Genomic DNA, 22,189 nt, shown 5'->3' with positions numbered 1-22,189 from the left:
TCTGCCTTACCTAGTAAAATGTTTTGAATGGATGGCTGGGGGGCGGGTACGGTGGCCTTGGTGACATTAACCCCTTGTGTGCCAGGATGTTAAGATTTCACACCCATTTAATATGTAACAGCTAGCATAACAACTTGCTCTACAGGGCAATATGGGATTCCTGCTTCCCAGACTCTTTGTGCATCTGTAGAGCACTGAAAGAGTTAAATATAGCTTTTATTGACAGCGTGTGGCATGGCTGAGGATTAGGGCTTATTTTAGCTGCTCTTCCTAAACATAGCAAAGGTCATGAGGGAACAAGCTTCATTGCTAAGTCTTGTTGGCCTTGTTCCTTCTGTGGGTTTTGCTGGAGGATGGGACTGTCTCACTTACAAGGATAATAGATGACTAGCTTGGTGCTGATTAACCTCATTTTAATTGATAATTAATTTTAAACACTATTTACTTTCCCTGGAACAGCTGAGACTCCAAGGAAACCACTGTGAAGGCACACAAGGATTGAAATCTTCTCCAAGGGAATGGCTGAGTGTGGGAAGGGATATAGTCTTATATTCAGAATCAGTTTCCAGTCGCACTGTGACTTTAGAGCTTGAGTGAATCTGTGGCTTGTGGACGAGAGGGACTATCAGCTCTGACTAGAATGAGGAATAGTGCAGATAAGTTCAGTCTATGCTTCTCCTGGTTGGCTTGGCTAGGCTAATGCATCCTTGTCTTGATCTGTAAAGATATCTGCTGTTCAAATCCTGATTGGGCACTCCCCAGGCTCTGTCAATGCACCTACTTCCTGGCTTACCATATTCCCTATTACTCTAGTCCTGGGGATTTGATGAACAGACTGGTGATGTGGCTGAATATCCTTCCAGGACCAGTTCAAACCATGAAGGTTTTTTTGCTTGTTGCAAAACTGCCCAAAAGGTATGTGATTCCATAATTATACAGCTCTCATAACTTGAGGGTTGTCCTGAGAGTCATTCTTATTCAGAGCCCTATTCTTTTCCCATTCTGGACTTTGTTCTGTGGGTCTCACCATCCCAGCATGATCCTCTCATAGCTGTGTTAAGTTTCCTAGCAGTACATTCACCCTGGGGCTTTCCTAACCACAGTTAAAATCTATTGAGTAGCCCTAGCTAGTACAGTAATACTTTGTCCTTCTATGGCACGTTTCAGCCAGTGACCTCAAGCATCTTACGAACATTCAAGAATTAAGTCTCACAGCACCTGTGAGGTAGGTATTATCCTTATTGTATAGGCTGATAAACTAAGAGCCTGTGGTTTGCTCAAGGTCACAGCTCGTGAATCTGTGCAGGTCACAGCTCGTGAATCACAGCTCGTGAATCACAAGGTCACAGCTCGTGAATCTGTGCAGAAGTGGCAGTAGATCCCAGCAATACTGACTCCTCTTAGCTTGAGGCACTGGTGTACACTCCTTTCCAGTACAACACACAGCTGACATGAGCTAGATTTTAAATTACTTCTTATGTCATGACATCTCACTTGGTGCTATATTGTGATGTCTCATAGACTTGTATTCAGTAGAATTACCAAGTCCTAAAATGTAGCCTCTAGGTACTGCAAGAATAGGTACTTTAGAAAAACCTAGGTAATAACAGAAAGCTTGAACTTCCCTTATCACAGTCTACCACCAAAGGTAATTAAAGCAAATAAAGGCTTTAATGTATTGGCTGCATATTCACAATATCATTCCCAATATCATTTGCCCACCCCTCTCCAGTAACATATTCCAGCCATAGCTCCTCTTAATATATTGGCTGCATATTCACAATATCATTCCCAGCTATTCCAGTAGCTGGGCTGTGAATTGCTGCCTTTCAATTCTCCGTGTGTGTGTGTGTGTCTCTCACTGGCAGAAGCATCTCTCGCTGCTGAAAGGAAGATGCATTTTCTTTGAGTCCTGGCACAAGCTGCCAGATTGGCTGAATCTTTGGAATGTGCAGATGCATAAAAAAGGCCTCATGGGGTTCCTGCATTAGAGCAAATAGGTTAAAATAGCTACTGTCTAATTAGATAGAATTAGAACTGCTTATCTGAAGGGTGCTTGCCACTCTAGGCAATTTCACCCTTTTATAACTAATGCCAGTTGACCTCCACTTTCACCTCACCTGTTATAGTGAATGATTGAGGATTCCTTTTAAAATGGGCATCTGTTATGAAAAGTGACTGCATTAAGTAATAATGCTGTGCAGGTTTGTCTGAGTGTCTTCAGATCAGATTTTACTCCATTTACAAGTAGAAAATACTTCCTCTAACCCCCAGTTGCCAGCCCTACAAACTCAGAATGGAATCTGAAAGGCAAGCTGGTTTCTCTTTTGCTCTTGCATTATCACCATTAATAAAAACTCTGCAAGCCAAATCCTTCTTTTTTTATATCTTGTCTAAGGTTTATTTGCCAGCTGAGCAAAAGAGCTCCCCTTCTGGGGCCAGATTTTCCACTGCTGTTCAGGCAGGCTTTCGAAAGTGGCTGGCACCAACAAATAGAGCCAGACTTTCAAAAAAGCTCTGCACCCAGCAGATCCCCTTGTTCTCAATGGAAGCTGCTGGGTGCTAAGCCCTTTTGAAAAAGCTGACCTTAGTGACTGCTTTGCCCACCCCTCTCCAGTAACATATTCCAGCCATGGCTCCTCTTAATGTATTGGCTATTTGTGGGATGGAATGTGGTGTAGCAGTTAAAGCAGGAGGCTGATACTCAGGATTACATGTTTTTAGTCCCAGTTTTGCCATAGGCTGTGTATGTGACTGTGGGCAATTCCCTTGACCTCTCTGTATGTCTGTCTCACCATGTGTAAAATGGAGATAATTCTTACCTGCATCCCAAGCATATTGTGAGGCTTAGTTCTCGTTTGAAAAGGGCTTTGAGATGCATGAATGGAAGGAACTGTAGAAGTTTTAATAGAGGAAGTTAATACTCATGGGGTCAGAAGGGATCAGGTTTTACTAGCTGCTATGAGGGGCGCATGACCTGATCAAGCAGAGAGAGGTCATTAAAGGTGATGGTAGGATGATTTCCATGAGCTCCTCCTACATCTAACAACCGTTCCAGTGTTAGAAGTGTTGAGTGGCTGGCTGCTACACCAAATAGCATTGGTGGCTAACCTGATTACACATACACAAAATTTCCATAAGCTGGATGCTCTCTGGGATTTTCCATAATGCCTTTGCCCCCACCCCTGCCCCTTTGAGTTGGGGAGGGGAAGAGATTTCCTGTTGGCTTTCTCCATAAAGACTGCTTTTATATTTTTAGCTGCTCAGGATGTCTCCAAGTAACACGCTGGCTCTGAACTTGCCATGTCAGCCTTCCCTTTTAAACCCCCTCTTGAGAGGTTTATGGCTGGCTCTCTGCAGCTTTGCTGATGCAGCGTGTAATGTTTATACCTGCAATCAAGTATCAGCTGAAGCCCAAAGCTGGGAGTTTTCCTCTTTCTTTCTCCTGATGCTGAGTTTGCAAGCTGGTAGTCTGGTAGTTTTCCATGCACAATCCCCACCCCCACCCCTCAAAATCCTGCCACTTGATAGCTTTTTATAAACCTATGTGTTTATAGTCAGTAGGAGATGGGATGGACCTAGCCTCTAGATTTCTATTTCTAGGTGATTTATAATGCAGTCTTCCCCCACACCCTTACCTCCCAGAGCAGTACATGGATGTTGAGATTCACCACACAAGAGTTTTATCTACATTTCATAAACCCCTTTGTAAACAGAGAGGGAAGGTTGGCTCTACCTGAGTGCGTTCTCTCCTTGCAAGCTCCCTTCAGTACAGAGTATCCAGTGGCTTAAGATGTTCTCAAAACTCCTCAATGAAAAGATAGGCCTGGATCAATATAGCTGCTTCCCACATTGTATCTGTTTCTGTCACTTCAATGCAACAGACATTTCAGGCTTTAAAGTGACATACAGACAGAGTGACAAGGTGGGAGTTGGTACAATAAAAGATATCACCTGACCCACCTTGTCTCTCTAATATCCCGGACTGATGGCTACAACAGCACTGCATACACAGAGTGGCCGTCCTGGAGTTTTATGACAGGTTTCAGAGTAGCAGCCGTGTTAGTCTGTATTTGGAAAAAAGAAAAGGAGTACTTGTGGCAGTCTCTAAGGTGCCAGAAGTGTTCCTTTTCTGTTTTCTAGAGTTTTATATTATAGATAGGTGGCACAGCATCATTCTACCACTGTGTTATCTAAGCCTGATCTGAGCTCATGACATGGCAGTAAAAATACTTAAGTCCTGTCTGAAACAATGATCACACCTGTGGTAGAACCTGTGTAGCTGCATTATAGTTGAAAAACGGGTAAACTAAATTGTATGGTAGACAAGGCTCAACAAAGCATCAAGCCTTAAGCTTCAGAATTGGCAACTCTTCCCTCTTCCTGAAGTTTAAATTGGTCTGTGATGAGGTTATCTTACCCTCATCAGGTCATGTTGCCTCAGTTTCCCCTTCTTGGGCTCCCCAATACACTCATGCTTCAAGTAACATCCACTTTTGGGGGTCTAGTTTATTAACAAAATGGTTCATTGTGGGGAAAATGTGTATTTGAGTTAACAGACTTCACAGTTCCTTCCCCAACCCGTGGCCTAGTGCCAGATCTTTCCTAAAGCCTTTCCTAGCCGAGTCTTTTGCTCAAGCTCTTTATGAGCACCTCCCTTCCCTATCTGTCAGCGGTCTCTAAAAGGCAAAACCTGCTATGTCGGAGTTGCTGTCATGTGGTCACCTGACCCAGTCATCAGTCAGGATCTTAAAACAGGGAGCAAGGAAGCATGCGTATTGTATTTGCCTAAGGACCAGTACAGTGTTATGTGGTCCTCTGGTTTATAGGAAATTTCATGCTAATGTCACTCATAGTGACAGGGCAATGATTTCCATAGTTGACTGCTTTGCAATAGTAAGAGCTAGTAAATGTTTCCATGGCAGTTGTCATGTTTCTCATACACAAAGAGCAGCCACCTGCTTTCAGTCTAAAAACTCCCATTTTAAAACATCCTTTTAAATTAAGGTAAATAGCAACACAGTACATGAGTAAAACCCTCCAGGGAAAGTACACTGTGGCTGCATCTTCAGTGTCGCAGGCTCCTAGCAGCTCTGAGAACAAAATGGCTGCTGTCTCAGGAAAGCAGTGGAGAAGTTAGGCATTTAAAGATGCAGTGCACAGAAAAACCTGTGTCTCAGATTCCTAGCTACATACAGCAGTAGCAATGAATTCGGTTTGCTCATGTATTTGTTTGCAGGAGTGGGTGTGAGATGGGGGAGGAGGGAGTAGTCTTGCTTTCTCTTCAAAACTTTTATCCCTCAGCTGAGAGAGATCTACATTTGAACCCCTTCTGTTTTCTTCTGCATCTGCAAGTACTGTGGCAGCCTGGTCATTTTGCAATCCCCCGTCCCCCACCCAACTTTCCGTTATGTGGCCTATCTCCACTGCAGTATGTTTTTTAACAGGAATGTACTGCAATACAGAGAGACCTTGGGGTGGTGCCAGTCAGTTTTTTCACAGACCTTGAGAAAGGGACTTGGAGGTTGGTCAGAGGATATGGATAGCAGTTCTGAATTGTCCAGTTGCTCATCAGAGAAGGAAGCTTCAAGGAATATTTCACACATAGTGATACACTGTCTAGCCACTGGCTGTCTGGAATGCTATGCCAGCACAGGGTGGGATCATGAGAGTCTCTCCAAGCTGCAATTACACAGAGATCCAAATGAGGGGGTGAGGGGTTTGGGAATGAGAGGAGCAGAGAGAACTGGGCAAGAAGTCAAAGGTGGGGGGGGGGGAGGTTATGTCCCAAGGAACTGGGAACTCCTGGCCTCCAAGCACCTAGACTCACTTATGTGACTCACTGTTATGTGCTTTATTGGGTCACATCAGCACGGCCTGCATAGCTGCGCAGCACTGACTAAAACTTCCAAAAGTCCATCCTACTATCTGCGGGGCTCAGCGTAAAACCTTGGGGTGGGGGAGGAGGGAGTGTTTTCTTTGTTAGCTACAAAGGCCTAGATCCTCAAAGGAATTGAGGCTCCTAGTTTCCACTGAAATGGATGGACGTTAGGAGCCTAAATATCTTGGAGGATCTGGGCCAAAGTCCTGCACAAGAATCTGGTGGGATTGTTCCTCGGGGCATTTACAAGATCATGCCATGGAAAGAAATGGTCAGGGAGAGGTGCTTGCAAGGAAGGGATAGAAACCCTTTCAAACTTGCTTTGCATTTCAGGAAAGAAGTTGCACAGACCAGACTCTAATTCAAGGATAATCCCACTCATGCTCCAGCCTGAGCATCCACAGAGTGATCAGCTGACCTTATTTGCTATGGTGGCACATTGGCCAAAGACTGTCCTGCAAGCACCTCTCTTCTAGATCACAATCCACTCCAGCATGTTAAAACAAAAAACAGATATGATGGGAGTTGTGGAGAAATTCCCAACCTTCAGCCTCCATGCCTGGCTGCAGAGATAAACATATAGCTTAATAGTGATGTGAGGAGGCAATATTCCCACCTTGCTCCGAAACGAAGGCTCTGCAGTCTGGATAGGGCCAAAACTTGCCTCCTTTCTTGGGTTTGGCTTTAGTAACAAGGTACACAAAGTGCAACACAACCTCACTTTGTGACACATTTGCTGATGGCCTGGCATGATACCACATGACCGTCCGAAGACCCTTCCATCAGTGCAGATGTGGCATATTGGCATATTGCCTGTAGGGTCAGATTTTCAAAAGAGCTCAGTGTCCCGCAGCTCACATTGTGATACTTATGGCCAGATTTTCAAAACTGTGCAGGCTTCACTCAAGAACTCCCAGTCTTACTGGACCCATTTCCATGACAGTTTGAGTATTTATCATTCAGAGCAGCCACAGAACTGAAACCTTTGGAATATTCCTTTGTATATTGACTTTAAAAACCATAGCAAAGTCTTAAACAGTTGGCAATAACAACCCATACACAACTCGTTTGCACGTAGCAGAGACTGGTTATAGCTCTTCTACCCATTTCATTTTCTTTTTGATTTTATTACCTTAAATATGTGTATGTCGTGGGGAGAAAGTGGGTGGGGGGTGCAGTGGGCAGGAAGGTTAAATAATCTTTTTTAAGCTGTGAAGTTTGTTTTGTAGCTCTGTGGGTACATAGGAATATATGGGGCCAAATTCTGCACTGGCTGAAATGACTGTAATTCTATTGAAATCAATGGAGCTACCCCAGATTTATGCCACCATAAATGCAATCTCAGAATTTGGCCCATGGTCTTAAACTGTTAGCTAGATGAAGTAATAGTTCCAGACAACACCAAAATTTATTTACTGTTCTGCTGCAACTTTAGAGAACTCCAGATCCAAACTTGGCAGCTCTACCTCACCTCAAATTAGACTTCACAATTTTGCCTGCACTTCAGATCTGTGTTCAGTTCTCTGGGCACTTTATTGTAGGAAAAAGACTACTAACATGGAGAGGGGGTAGTATACGAACATTGAGATGAGCCCTAGTCTTGAGGATCGGTTTCAGGAGGAAAGACTTAGCATTGTCCCTGAGCTTCTTTTCATAGGGCAAACTTTAAAGTGCCTTGCTAGACGCCTGCAAAAATCATGGACAAGAAACATGTAACAGCTCATTCAGGCAAGTTATTGACTCTGGAGACAGGATTTTAGATAATCTCGGGATAATATCTAGGGATAATCTCAATGCCACTTCTGAATCATATTTTATGTATGGCCCTCTGGCACACCCTCTCATGAGTGCTGGAGTTCCTCTTCTCAAGACTACTCTAGGTATTACTCTAAATTTCCCTTGAATACCCCTAGTGACTGAGCCTCAATGACTTCCCATGGGAGATTACATTAAAGAGGCACTATAGAAAGATTTATTGAAGGTCTATAAAAAAAGGTGTATAGAAAAATCTAAGCAATATGATCGCCACGGAGGAGAAAAATGGTGCAATTTGCCATGAGGTTTTTTTAAAGCTTGATTCATTTTTCCTTTTACAGTAATTTTATCTCCCTCCTGCCCTCATAATGGGGAGTGGAATGGGCTGGGAGGAAAAGAAGGAGAGAGCCTCTGTTAGACTTGGTTTCTATATGGCCAGGTGTTCAATCCGAAGGCCATCCCGAAGAATGAGAGACAGGGAGCTTTTGGACATTCCTCCAGGAAAACATGTGTCTGCACTTTTGGGATGTCCTGAAGCTGGCACATCCTGGCATTTCCATTGATTTCAAATGACCTTCCATAGAAAACCTCCTTTGTGCACTCTGGTGCTCGGAACACATGCACACCTTGTGTCAGCAAGGGAAGGGACAATCCGCACGGCTCAGCTGATAAATGGATCTCTAGGTCAGTAGGTTGCGGGGCCAGAGTTTCAGGACACGGTGTCTTGCAGTATTGGAGTGGGATACCACCTGCTCTGAAAACCCTAGTGCTGAATATATTTGTGCTCTCCCTGTGGGATCTTATGTCAGGGAAATAGACACCCCAGACCGAGTGGCATGCACATACTGACTCTTACCAGCACTGTCTGACTCTGTGTTTGTCTCTTCCCCAAGGGCTGAACTAAGGAGCGGTGGGAGAGGTAAAAGCAGAGAGGAGCTTCTTCTCCTATCCTTGGCTTGGTTAGAGCAGCATTTCTGCACATTTCCCCTCCACCCCCTCTTTGGCTTCTGCTGTGAGACTTCCCCACCTGTTTCAATCTACATTAGGCACTGCTTTCCCTCATCTCCCTGCGGCTCCCTACTTCTTTCAGCTTCTTGAAAGTTAATGAACAAAGTAAGGGCAGAGAGAGGTTAGTAGTTGTTGTCCTCGTTCAGATTGTCTTTGTCTTTAAAGTGCTGTCTGGGGAGGGGGGAGAAAGAAAGAAGTTCTGAGTACAAAAAATTTCTAGACTAGGTCAGTGCCCTAAATTGCTGTAATCTTTATGGGTGTCACCCACCGAAGTGCCACTACCAGCTACAGCCAACAGGTGTCGCTGCGGTCCTTGCTTACCAAGGAGCCAGAGAGAAAGTGGAGGAGAGAAAGCAGTGGAAAACAGGCATTTAGAAAAGGAACAATTTGTTCCAAAACATTTGCTTTGTAACGGGGTCATCTATAAATTCTGGGATTTCCTGTTTGCTGAACGGCAGTCCTTTTTTTTTTTCCTTCAAGCTGCAGACTGGAATCATTTTATTGCAGCTCACTGCAAGTCCCTTTCCTATTCCATGTCTAGGTTTGCAGACTTTGCGCAGAAATTTCCCAGCTCTTGAGGGTTTTAAGTCAGATCCTTCAATGCCGTCCTCTGGAGTCATGCTTTAATTTCCTTTGGGCTTTGGAGGTGATGAGATCATGGTAGTTTTAAGAGGAAAGTACTGGATGTATTAATGACTTCTTTTCATGCTGATATATGTTTGTTCTTGATGCAAAGGAAGAAAAATATGCTTGTGCTGGATACAAAGAGGACAGAGAAATCTGGATTGCTTGGTAAACTGGGTGCAAGCAAACAATATGTGTTTTAACATGACAAAATGTATACATCTGTGAACAAAGAATGTAGGCCTTACTAACACAATGTGGGACTCTGTCCTGGGAAGCAGTGACTGAAAAAATTTGGGGGTTGCTGAACACAAGCTGCCATGTTGACACAGTGGCCAAAAGGGCTAATGCAATCCTTGAATGCATAAACAGGGGAATCTTGAGTAAGTGCAGAGAGGTTATTTTACCTCTGTATTTGGCATTGGTACAACCACTGCTGGAATACTGTGCTCAGTTCTGGAGTTCACAGTTCAAAAAAGGATGTGAATAAATTGGAGAGGGTTTAGAGAAGAGTCATGAGAATGATTAAAGAATTAGAAAACCTGCCTTATAGCGATAGGCTCAAAGAGCTCAATCTATTTAGATTAACAAAGCGAAGGTTAAGGAGTGACTTGATTACAGTGTGTAAGTACTTACACAGGGAACACATATTTAATAATGTGCTCTTCAATCTAGTAGAGGACAGTATAACCCAATCCAATGGCTGGAAGTTGAAGCTAGTCAGACTGGAAATAAGATGTAAATTTTTAACAGTGAGAGTAATTTACCACTGCAACAATAATTTATCAAGAGTGATGGAGGATACTCCATCACTGATGATTTTAAATTTAATATTGGACACTTTTTCTAAAAGATCTGCTCTGGGAATTATTTTGGGGGAATTCTCTGGCCTGTGTTATGCAGGGGGTCAAACTAGATTATCACAGTGGTCCCTTTTGGCCTTGGAATCTCTGAAAATTTAAATAAAGAAGACTTTAGAGAAAGCAATGCTTAGCCACCTGGGGCCCAATCCTGCATTCCTGATACATCCAATGAGCTTGAGTGGGAATTGCGTATCGAGTGGGAATTGTCGCTGTGCAACAAATGCAGGGTCTGAACTAACTTACCTCTGTTGAGCAAAACTGGCACCCATAGCTTACAGTCAGAGCTTAAGGCCAGAAGGGACAGGCAGATCATCTAGACTGACCTCCTCAACATCACCGGGTACTAGCCGCCGCCCAGTTGCAACTGCGTTGAGCCCAGTAACATGGATTAGACTCAGAGCCACAACACAGGGTAAAAATCATATTGTATCTGACTCAGAACAGACTAGGCAAATCCTCTCCTGCCTACCCCATGGAGAATTTACTGATTGACTTTACGGTGAGAGAAGGTGACCCATTTTTTATGGGGATTTGGGGTGGGGGGAAGAGACTGTTCCATCCCCACACCCCACCTTGAACTTAACATTCAAACAATTTTTTAGAAGGTTTGAAGATGCTGAGGAAGTGGCTTCCTTCTTCTCTGCAGAGCTCCCAACATGATATGTGCACTCTCCAACCACTCCCTCTTCCAATCTGTGGTGGCAGACATTTTAAGGGATGTCTTCTGCCCCCCTCATCTTTCCCTTGGAAAGCCTCTGTTCTGTTGTGCTTCACACACAGTGAAGTGCACATGGTATAAAAATCCTTGGAATTATTTTATTATTTATTATTGTACTATCTGGCTGTGGAAAGCAGTGGGCAAAAGGAGTAAAGATAGAGACAGAAGTCATTTGGCTTGTAATGTTTTCCCTAAATAGTAGAGGGGATTAGTTCATGTTTGAGGGCTTGTCTACACAGAGACTGAGTGCACAGCAAGCTGCGGTATAAATCTACAGGACACTAGCAAGCTGCATGCCAAGTCGCCATTTGGACTTTACTGCACTCTAAAAGTTCTATAGTGCACTTTGACCTACAGAACTCTTAGTGGGCATTAGTGGGGTCCACATGGCCAGTTAGTGCACAGCAAGCTAGTACACTGTAGATTTACACCTGACTTGCTGTTCACTAAGTCTCAATGTGGACAAGCCCTGGTACAAATGCCCTCAAAGGCTGGCTTAGCCATGTGGAGACAGATTTCAGAGTGTTCCACACCCACAGCTTCCGTTGTGACATCTATGGCAATTTACAAGTGTTCAGTACCCCAATGTTCTGGGCTCTTTGGAAAATCTGACCTGACTGTGGCTGCTGAGCACATTTTTGTTCTATGTTTATACAGTGCTTAGCACAGTGTAGTCCTGTGCCATGACTGGGGCTCCTAGGTGCTACAGTAATACAGATAAATAATAAAAATCATTTGAAAATCTGTCCACCAGTGGTAGGGTACAGCACGTGGGGATTCAAGTGAGGGTTCAGAACTCACTGTATTGATCCATTGAATCAGGCCCAGAGCCCACAGCAGTAACCCCAAGTCCAATTACTCCTACATTTTGGAATGGGGTGTGTCTAACCCACCCTTTTTGTCTAATACCAGGCAATGGAATTGTGAGGAGGTGATAGAGAGAGAACAATTGTTATTTATATTTTAACAGATGAAACAACCTATCCCACTGTTCGCATGGTGCTGATGCTTTCCATGGATGTTCTGCCTGCATTAACTCTGGCAGCAATTAAAAATATTCAGGAGGCATCTGTCACTTTTGTTCTGATATTTCCACAGGACACTTTATTTGTACTTTATGAAAGAAATATAAAATTCAGCAATATGGTTTCTGCTGAACTTCAATCATCTTACATATTGAGGTGGAAAGTGACAAGCAATTTTCTGTTAGTTGGAAGCTGTTCTTCCAAATATCGCAACATGGAGATGGTGATGGAAGATTTTTACAGGGAATAGCACTTCATTATCACTTGCTATCTAAGAATTGGAAGCACTTTTGTGAAACATTAATGAATTAAGCTTCATACCTGTGAAGTAGGAAAATGTTATTGGTCCCACTTTACAGATCGGGAAACGAGCACCATGATTAAATATCAATTATTCAAAACTGACACTAATTTTGGATGCCTGCATTTTTGGAGGCCCAATGTAAGGCATCAAGGGTATGATTTTCAGAGGCACTGAGCATTGCAGCTTCCACTTATTTCAGTTGGGGTTATGAGTGCTGAGAAACTCTGACATATTAGCCCACGGTTTTCTAAGGTTGGGCACCGAAGTCAGTGTGGGTATAACCTAAGAAAACATTCAATCAGAGAGAAACTAAGGAACTAAACCCATTTTACTTATCATATGTGTAGCTTTTAAAATTATTGCACTGCTACTAATCAGCATTTCTCCAAGATCTAACTCGGCTATACAGTCAGTTACACAGAACTTTTACGGTGATCTATAATTGTACTATTTGATGACTCTCAAGTGGAATGTACATTGGTGAGTATAGATGAGCCGCCTGAAACCCAAAGAGCAGCACTCAGTTATCCAAGCACACGATAGAGCAGCTCCAGAACAGCTCCCATTCAGCCTTGGCTAATTCCACAAACATAAAACACCATCACACATGCACATTCAGATTTCAGTGCTGTAGTTTCTACCTACAAATTTCTGTTAATTACTGACGAAAGAGATCACCCACTCACATAACATTGCACTAATCATGGCAGAAAAAAGGACCTCATAGCCCCCTAATGGCAACCTGACGCCATTCCTTCACTTCCAATTGTGCACTCATGCGAAAACCAAGGGACAGAAGTTTATACAGTATAATTTATGAAAGCCTCCCCCGCTCTATATTAATCATCAAAACATACAACCAATAAACATGGTGGGAGTTAAGGCTGCACGTTGTTTGTTCAGGATGAGGGTGGAGATATGTGGGTGGTATGTGGTAGAAGGGAGGTAGTTGAGGTTGAGAACGGGAACTGGTGAGGCGAGTGTAGATTGGGTGTAGAATGATTTAACTGCTTATTTCCTTGCTTCTTATGGTTTGAATTTGGGCTGTGCCACCTAGCAAGCTTATCTCAAAGTTAACCAAGATTTCTTCTGCGGGGGATGCTGTGGTTACATGTCTAACATCCTTTGCAGCTTTTGGGGGTGCCTACTCAAGAAGTTAAAATTATTCTTGGTGTGAGGTTTGTGCTGCTGCCTGTTACAAACCCTTACTTCGATGTTCCTTGTGTTATTACCACACCCGCCAGTGTCCGGCTTAGGAGAGATCTGAAGATATTGGAAGATGGAATGCATTTTAGTGTTTTGCTCCCTGGGGTAGCTTTTATTATTTATTTATTTGGCTTACAGTAGCAGCCAGGACTCTCAGTCATGAACCAGAAGTCCATTGTGGTAGGTGCTGTGCTAAAACAGAACAAAAGGAGGGTCAGTATCATCAGTGATTTTTGACCCTCTTAGACATTATTGCTGCCTGGTGGGCTGCTGGGAAGGATCAAAGTCCCAAGGGAAAGCGCTTTAGCCTCTGTGAAGAGTGTGGTTTCTTTTAAATAGAATCATAACTGGCTATTAGACCTAAGAATAAGGTCCTCTGCATAGCAAAGCCATACACCAGAGCTTTTTAAAAATATATATGTATAATTTATGCAGTGTTTCTGTTAATCACACTCTCTACTTTAGATATCCATTAAAGCCCATCACATTAATTTAATTGAAAAATTCTAAGGGAATTATATTTGATTTTTCCCCATTAAATTAACATTACAGCCTTTAAATAGAAGTCCTAGGCATCCATTGTTGTGAACAGAATTATTATGCAAATTAATATCTACTATCTGCCCTTTTCGGAGCTGACCATCAATTCCTTCTCCCCCCCCCCCCAAAAAAAATTTAATTATCCTTTTCCTTCTGATTTCTAGGTCATTAACACTGTGTTTTCAGTAGTTCTTCTCACATGGCACTCCCTGCTTATCAGTCTGCTTGGGCCTCCCAGACTGAACCGTGTTAAGTTGTGGGGAGTATGAAAAGATCGTTCCCTATGTAGCTCATTGGCTCTACAGCAAGAGAAGCAGGAGCTCATTCCTCACACCAGTTCTTGGTGAGTGGGGCAAGGTGAAGTGAGTTTTAGCCCTGTTCCGAGCTAGTCCATAAATTGGCCATCTTGGGGGCAATGAGAACACTAGACCAAGGACTTGAGTGGTATCTCCGGGTACGGTTACACTGCAATAAAACACCTGTAGCTGGCCCATGTCAGCTGACTTGGACATGGGCTTGCAGGGCCCAGGCTGCGGGGTTATAAAACTGCGGTGTGGACATTCAGGCTCTGGCTGGAGCTCAGGCTCTGGCTGGAGCCCAGGTTCTGAGACCCCCATGAGGGTCCCTGAGCCCGGGCTCGAGCCTGAGCCCAAACCTCTACACAGCAATTGTATGGCACTGCAGCCAGAGCCCTGTGAGCTCCAAGTCAGCGGGCCCAGGCCAGCTGCAAGCGTTTTATTGTGGTGTAGATATTCCCTATATGGTCCACTGGATCCATCAACAAAATACTTGGCGGGGGGGGTCTGCTTAGAATCCCTGATACAAACAGCATGTGAACTGCATTGGAGAACACCAGCTCTTCAAGAGAGTCAAGTCTAGACCCCTCTATAGAAGAGAGTGCTATATATTTGCATATAAATTGCTGCTCTTCTTAGGACCTAACAGTACCTCAATAAAGGCAGTTCACATAACAGAGAATTCAATGCTGGTCACAGCCAGCAACAATAGACCATTCATGAGATTTTCATAGTCCTAGATTGCCTGTCTAAAAAACCCACACACATTTTTTCTTAATAATGCCTCCACCCCCAAATTCTGTCTCCATGTCTCACTCCTCCCCCTGCACCTTCTCCAAAAGTTTTTAGTGAAATCTCATTTCTGTGCTGGGTTGTGTTGTTTTAACTGGCAACAATGGCCAGCTGGAGCACTCAAAGGAAACAGGGCATTCTCCAAGCAGATTCTGCATCTGTGAGATGTGATTTCGCTGTGCTAGAGCACTGAGGGAACAGCTTGTGCTCATATCTAAAGTAACAGGTGGCACTGCACAACTGAGTAACTTCCTGGACCTAGACACAAGAAAGCAGCAGTTTGTACAGACCTCCGTTCATGCTGTTCCATAACCTGATACAGGCAGTTGAGTGCATTATAAGGGAGATCCTTACCTGCATGCTGCCCCCTTCCCTACGAATCATTGAGCTCAAAACTTTCCCACCTTGGATTGGTAAAATCCAGGAGGTGATGGATTCAAGCTCATGCTCAGTTGCTGGGACTCATCCTGAACAGAACAAAGTAGTGATCAGCACAGACCTGAGCCCAGATGAAGAACAGAGCAAAGACTAAGACTGCAGCTTAGTAAACAGAGGACTTTGGGGTTTTGTTGTTGGTTTTGGGGGTTGGTGTATTGCTGGATTTTTGTTGTCTAGAAAATGTGCAAGCCCTTGCCTTCATGGTTATTTTTGCATAACAGCTGTGTTTCTGTTGAGCAGCTGGGGGAGCCGTCTGATTCAGCAAAACTGCAGCATTAACTGTCAAAAAGTGCACTCAGGCAAGACTAGAAATCCTGTGGGCAAAACAATGGATCCTTTTCACTATGACTGAGAAGAGACAAAGTGATTCATATTGTCATAGGTGCTCAGATACAACAGTGATGGGCATGATAAAGGAGTTTAGATTCATTTACCCCAGGGCATATTCTCACAGAGGAAAAATCCATGGTTCTTTGTTTCGTAACTGTATTGTGTGCATGGCTGTTAAAGGTATCCAGCAATGTATAAAGGAAACTTGATAGAAGTTCTGATCCCACAAAGTGCTGAAAGCCCCTTCCAATGGGAGCTGGGGGTGCCCAGCATTTCACTGGATTGGTCTCACAGTTCAAATGGAGCAATTTTTATATTTCAACCTTATGACAATATGCAATGTCCCAGATGTATGATGTGTCACTCTTTCCAGACAGGGTCAGTGTATCCTCTGCATTGACTGAGTTTGACGCGCGTGTGTGTATGTGAGGGAGACTGATTTTCAGGACAATTGCATGGATTTTTTTTTTAGTGATGGAGAAGCAATGTGACCTAGAGGACAGGGCACTGGACTGGGAATCAGGAGACCAGGGTGCTATTCCCAACTCTGTCATTGACCTTGGGCAAGTCCATTTATCTCTCTATGGTCTGTTTCCCCTCCTGCTCTTTGGTAGAGGAACTGCCTCTTACTAGGTGGCGGTAGTATAATGGAACCCTGGCCTCAGCTGTGACCTTTAGGCACTACTGTAATACAAATAAGTAATAACAACAACAACGGAGATTTGTCCATTTTGTAACCACAATGGGACCCACCTATAAAGAGAGCAAGATCGCATTTATAATGAAGAGGAATTAAATGTCCAACATGGTTTCAGTCTGTTGCAATGAGCAAACTGCTATTCCAGTTACAATGAAGGTGTTCTGTGCATGCGTGTGTGTGTGTGTGTGTGTGTGTTTTGGTGGCAACAGAGAAAGAATTATTTCACAATAAGTGATTTAGGATGGCTTTGTTTTTAACAATGTAGAAATGTCATCCCTGGACTTTTTAGAAGGGAAACAACTTCTTGGATTGGTGAATAGCCTTCTGGTGGCAGCATGTCAGAGTAAAAAGTGGGAGAGGCTAATGGTGGCTCCAGAATTTGGAGGAAATGGAGATGGCCCTCACCGTATGGTGTGTGCTTCGGAATAAGCACGCTCGGTTCTTAGTTGTCCCTGTTAGGAGCCTGCAGACATCCTCTAACCTACATGGTTGACGTGTCCCTAGCTACTCTGCCAGCAATGTCTATTTATATGCACTTCCTGTTCCAGACAGAGCAGACTAGGCTATAGGTCTGATATATAATAACCAGCCTATATGCTATAAAACCAGTGTTAAGACTTGATGCATGTTTGTCTCCCCTCACCCCCCGGATCACAGGGTGGTACCTAAGCAGTATCCTGGTGGTTATTCCAGTTGCATGTGGGCCCATCTATGCTATTCAATTTTTTTATTAATTGGGCTTGACCCTTAGTCAAACTGCAGCTCTGGGTGAAGAAGAATGTGGTGCCACGTCTTCCCTAAAAGCAAGAAATGGAAGATAAATATTCAATTCTAGTTCCAATCACACTATATAGTTTTCAGCATCTTGGGTAGCCACCCAGGTCAGCAACCAAATATGCTGGGTATTCTCTCAGCTGGTATCTTAGAGTTTACACTGGATACCAGGGAATTTATATTGCACCCCCATCAAAAAATTCCCAGGTCACTCTTTGTTTTCACATGTTCATCCTGCATGCTCAAATCACCAGGTGATTAAAGAGTACCCTGTTATGCACCTTGCAACCATTGCTGATGTTGTATCATGTCATGAAGATGCCAGTGTTGGTGATTTTGCAGTACTCCTTCATGAAGTTCCAGTGTAGCTGTTTGTTCCACAGATCAGACATAAAAAATGTTATCCCTAATTCCAGGCCATGTCTGTTTATAAAATTAGGATCTGGCAGCAATAATCCTGAACATTTATTTAATTTTTTACTAACATATGTTGATACATCTTCACAACAGCCCTCTGTACTAGAAGGAGAAAAAGAGGTTGAGATGTTCAAGTGACTTGTTCACTTCACCCAGCTCCAGGGTGAAGTTTCCCCTGTGTGGACAGCAATGAATCCTTAACCACTTGTTTGTTCCATTACCTTTCCCCTCCTCAGAACAAGTGTTACCTTATGCCAGCTCATGTAGGACTTTACTGAGGTCAGAAGAAGCATTTTGCCGTATAGAAGGAAGGACTCAGATTTGCCCACATATTCCCGCTTCATTCATTAAAATTCTTTGTGAAACTAGTTGTCCACGTGACCTTATTGTTACATATGTTGGAGTGCTATCTAAAACCGGTTTAAAAATTGTAGGCTATGAACGTTGTTTATTGCAATTTGAATCAACTCAGCTGAATCCATACCCAGTCTGGCCTACCATAGTTCAGCTAGGGTTGCTAACTTTCTAATTGTACAAAACTGAAAACCCTAGCCCTGCCCTTTCACTGATGCCCCGCCCCCTTCCCCACCCCTTCTCCGAGGCCCCACATTCCCCCTCCCTCGGTGGCTCACTCTTCCCCACCCTCGCTTACTTTCACTGGGGTGGGGCAGGGGCTTGGGGGGGGCAGGGGGTGAGGGCTCTAACTGGAGGTGCAGGCTCTGGGGTGGGGCCAGAAATGAGGGGTTCAGGGTGCAGGAGGAGGCCCTGGGCTGGGGCAAGGAGTTGGGGTGTGGGAGGGAGTGAGGGCTCTGGCTGGGGGTGCAGGCTCTGGGGTGGGGCCAGGGATGAGGGGTTTGGGGTGCAGAAGGGGGCTCCAGGCTGGAGGGTGAGGCTGAGGGATTCGGAGTGCAGGAGGGGGCTGCGGGTTGAGGCAGAGGGTTAGGGTGCGGAGGGGGTATGGGTTCTGGGCTGGGCGGTGCGGGCTCTGGAGAGAGGCTGGGGATGAGGAGTTTAGGATATAGGAGGGGGCTCTGGGCTGGGGCAGGAGTTGAGTGCAGGGGAGTAAGGGCTCTGGCTGGGGTGCGGGCTCTGGGGTGGGGCCGGGAATGAGGGGTTTGGGGTACAGGAGGGGGTTCTGGCTTTTGGGGGGAGGCTCAGAGCTGGGGCAGGGGTTTGGGACTCGGGGTTGGGGTGTGGGCTTACCTCAGGTGGCTTGCAGTCAGCGGGGCTAAGGCAGGCTCCCTGTCTGTCCTGGCTCCGCGTTGTGCCCTGGAATCAGCCAGCAGCAGGTCCAGCTCCTAGGCGGGGGGGCCAGGAGGCTCCACGCGCTGCTCTTCCCCACAGGCACCGCCCCCCCAGGTTCCATTGACCGCAGTTCCCAGCCAGTGGGAGTGTGGAGCCGGTGCTCAGGGTGGGGGCAGCACGTGGAGCCCCATGCTTCCCCCTGCCCCCAACTGGCTGCTTCTGGGGCGCTGGACCTGCTGGCTGCTTCCGGGCCACAGTGCGGTGCCAGGACAGGTAGGGACTAGCCTGCCTTAGCCCTGCAGTACCGCCAACTAGACTTTTAATGGCCCGGTTGGCGGTGCTGACTGGAGCCGTCAGGGTCCCTTTTCAACCAAGCGTTCTGGTCAAAAATGAGACGTCTGGCAACCCTAAGTGCAGCTGGTATGGGGATTTTAACAATATATTAATAGATAACTGATATGAGTGGCTTGTGACTTGCTGAACTCTCCCGCTGATAAGAGATTCCACCTGCAGAAAGCTGTGCTCTAAATATATGAATAATCTGACTAAAAAACTCTCTCTCTTCTTGACTAATCCCATTGTGCCTAGACATAGTAGCACACATGGGATGACAAAACCCTATATGCCTTTCTGGGCAATATGCTTTAGCCAGATACTATTTATGGAGCTCAATACAGGGGTAACTGGGTGAAATTTTCTGGCCTGTGATATACAGGAGGTCAGACTAGATCAGCAGTTCTTAAACTGTGGGTCAAGACCCCAAAGTGGGTCATGACCCCATTTTAATGGGGTCACCAGGGTTGGCTTAGAGTTGCTGGGGCTTGGAGCCAAAGCAAAAGCCTGAGCCCCACTGCCTGGGGCCAAAGCCAAAGGGCTTCATCCCTGGGTGGCAGGACTAGGTTACAGGCCCCCTGCCTTGGGATGAAGCCCCTGGTCTTTGGATTTGCCCCCACCCCTGCCTGGGGCTGTGGGGCTCAGGCTTCAGTGCCCCCTTCTGGGGTCGTGTAGTAACTATTGTCAGAAGGGGGTCATGGTGCAATGAAGTTTGAGAACTGAACTAGATGATCTAATGTTGCTTTTTGGCCTTAAACTGTGAATCTATGGAACCCCCAATAGGTGGCTACTGAAGTGGTAAAAAGTAATGTCAGAAATCCCACTGCCAGAAAGAACATACACCACTTTCTCTCTGTCTTCACTGCGAACAGGCTGAACGTTGCTTTCTCAACCACACACTCTGATTGTTTACATATTAAAGTTCTTACTGTTTGTTAAAGCGGGAGGGAATCTGGTTCATAGCCTGACACAGTGGGCTTGCCTACCTGGAGTGGCATCGCACACCATGGGGGTGTTAACTGTAAAGCATTCTAAAGAGCTGCACTCGAACTGCCCTGTGTAGACCCTGCTGATGCTCTCTGAAAGGTACCTAATGTGCATTAATATTGTACTGTTTCAAACAAGACTACATCAGAACACACTGGGAACCCTTTAGAGTGATTCACAGGGTCTGTAGAGGGCAGTTAGAGCACAGCTCTTCAGAGTGCTCTATGATTTACACTCCTCTAGCGGGCACTGCCATACTGTGTCGACCAGTGGTTCCCAACAAGGAGTATGCGTACCCCTGGGGATACGCAGATTGCTTCCAAGGGTACATCAACTCATCTAGATATTTGCCTAGTTTTACAACAGGCTACATAAAAAGCACTAGCGAAGTAAGTACAAACTAAAATGTCATACAGACAATGACTTGTTTATGCTGCTCTATATACTGTACACTGAAATGTAAGTACAATATTTATATTCCAATTGATTTATTTTATAATTATATGGTAAAAATGAGAAAGTCAGCAATTTGCCAGTACTAGTGTGCTGTGACACTTTTGTATTTTTATGTCTGATTTTGTAAGCGAGTGGTTTTTAAGTGACGTGAAACTTGGGGGTTTGCAAGACAAATCAGATGCCTGAAAGGGGTATAGTAGTCTGGAAAGATTGAGAACCACTGGTGTAGACAAGCCCTCAGTTCCTATGATCTGTATCACAAATGAAGTGGCTTTCTGGCAGGATAATACTAATAGTTCTATGCCCCTTTCATACACAAATTTCAAAGAGCCTTACAATCACTAGTTCCGCCTTACAAAACAGCAGTGTTGTCGGCAGTGTTCTTGTAGCCATGTTGGTCCCAGGATATTAGATAGACAAGGTGAGCGAGATAATATCTTTTATTGGACCAACTTCTGTTGTCAAGCTTGTCTCTCTCAACAACAGGAGTTGGTCCAATAAAAGATATTATCTCGCTCATCTTGTCTCTCTGAAACAGCAGTACAGTGTTTAGTAAGCAAGTAAGCCCGCACCCCGTTTTAAAGAGGGGGAAATGAAAGTGGGGTGATTAAAGTGACTTTTCCAAGGCCACACTGCAACTCAGTGGCAAAGTCAGGGATGGACTACAGGAATCGCCTCATTCTCAGCCCGACAGCTTTTACCACTGGATGGAGACGTCTCTTAAGAACCAGCTGTGTTGTGGTATTGTGTTAGGTATCAAATCCCTTGGTGCTGCATTTTGAAATTTTTCATGAAACAGAAGTTTTTTAAAAAATCGATTTGGAAACATCAAAAGGACTTAGTGGTGTCTTTTGATAATGTAATATAAAATATTAAATATATATAAATATTAAATACAGCATAGAAATATAATTATAATTTTATAATATAAACTAAAAGCTGAAAGAAAATGAAATTGTCAAAATGAAATACTCCATAAAGTCAAAATGAAATACACCATTTCAGTTTTGAATTGTTTCAAAATTTCTCCATTGAAAATGTTGACAAAATTCAACACTTCCCATATGAAACATTTTGATTTTAATGGAACAGCATTTTCCAATGGGAAACTGTTACATCCAATTTTTTTCAACAGCCTCCGCAGCAGAATGATTCTTCGAATCCTAGTGTAACGGATAGGCCTGCCTCCCTGTTCTTCTGGGTGTAGCAGGGTCTCAAGCACTCTCATGTCAGAACTGCCACTGTATCAACGGGCCTATTGAGACACAAAACAAAACCAACCAGATTCAGCCTGGCAGAGGCTGATGGAGGGAAGCATCTGACTCTTGCTACTGACAAGTGAACCAAGGGCCAGCTTAAATCAACAAGATGGCCTGATGTGAGAGTTCACGTGGCCTGCTCCTCCCAATGAGAGGAGGACCTTAGAAACTCAACCCTAGGGCTGGCACAGTTAGCCCCACTTCCCTACCATTGTCTCATGGGGGGAATGAGGGGAGG

The sequence above is a fragment of the Lepidochelys kempii genome, chromosome 15 (genome assembly GCF_965140265.1).
Source record: "Lepidochelys kempii isolate rLepKem1 chromosome 15, rLepKem1.hap2, whole genome shotgun sequence".
In the NCBI taxonomy this organism is placed as follows: Eukaryota; Metazoa; Chordata; order Testudines; family Cheloniidae; genus Lepidochelys; species Lepidochelys kempii.
This window is presented reverse-complemented; position numbering follows the sequence as displayed.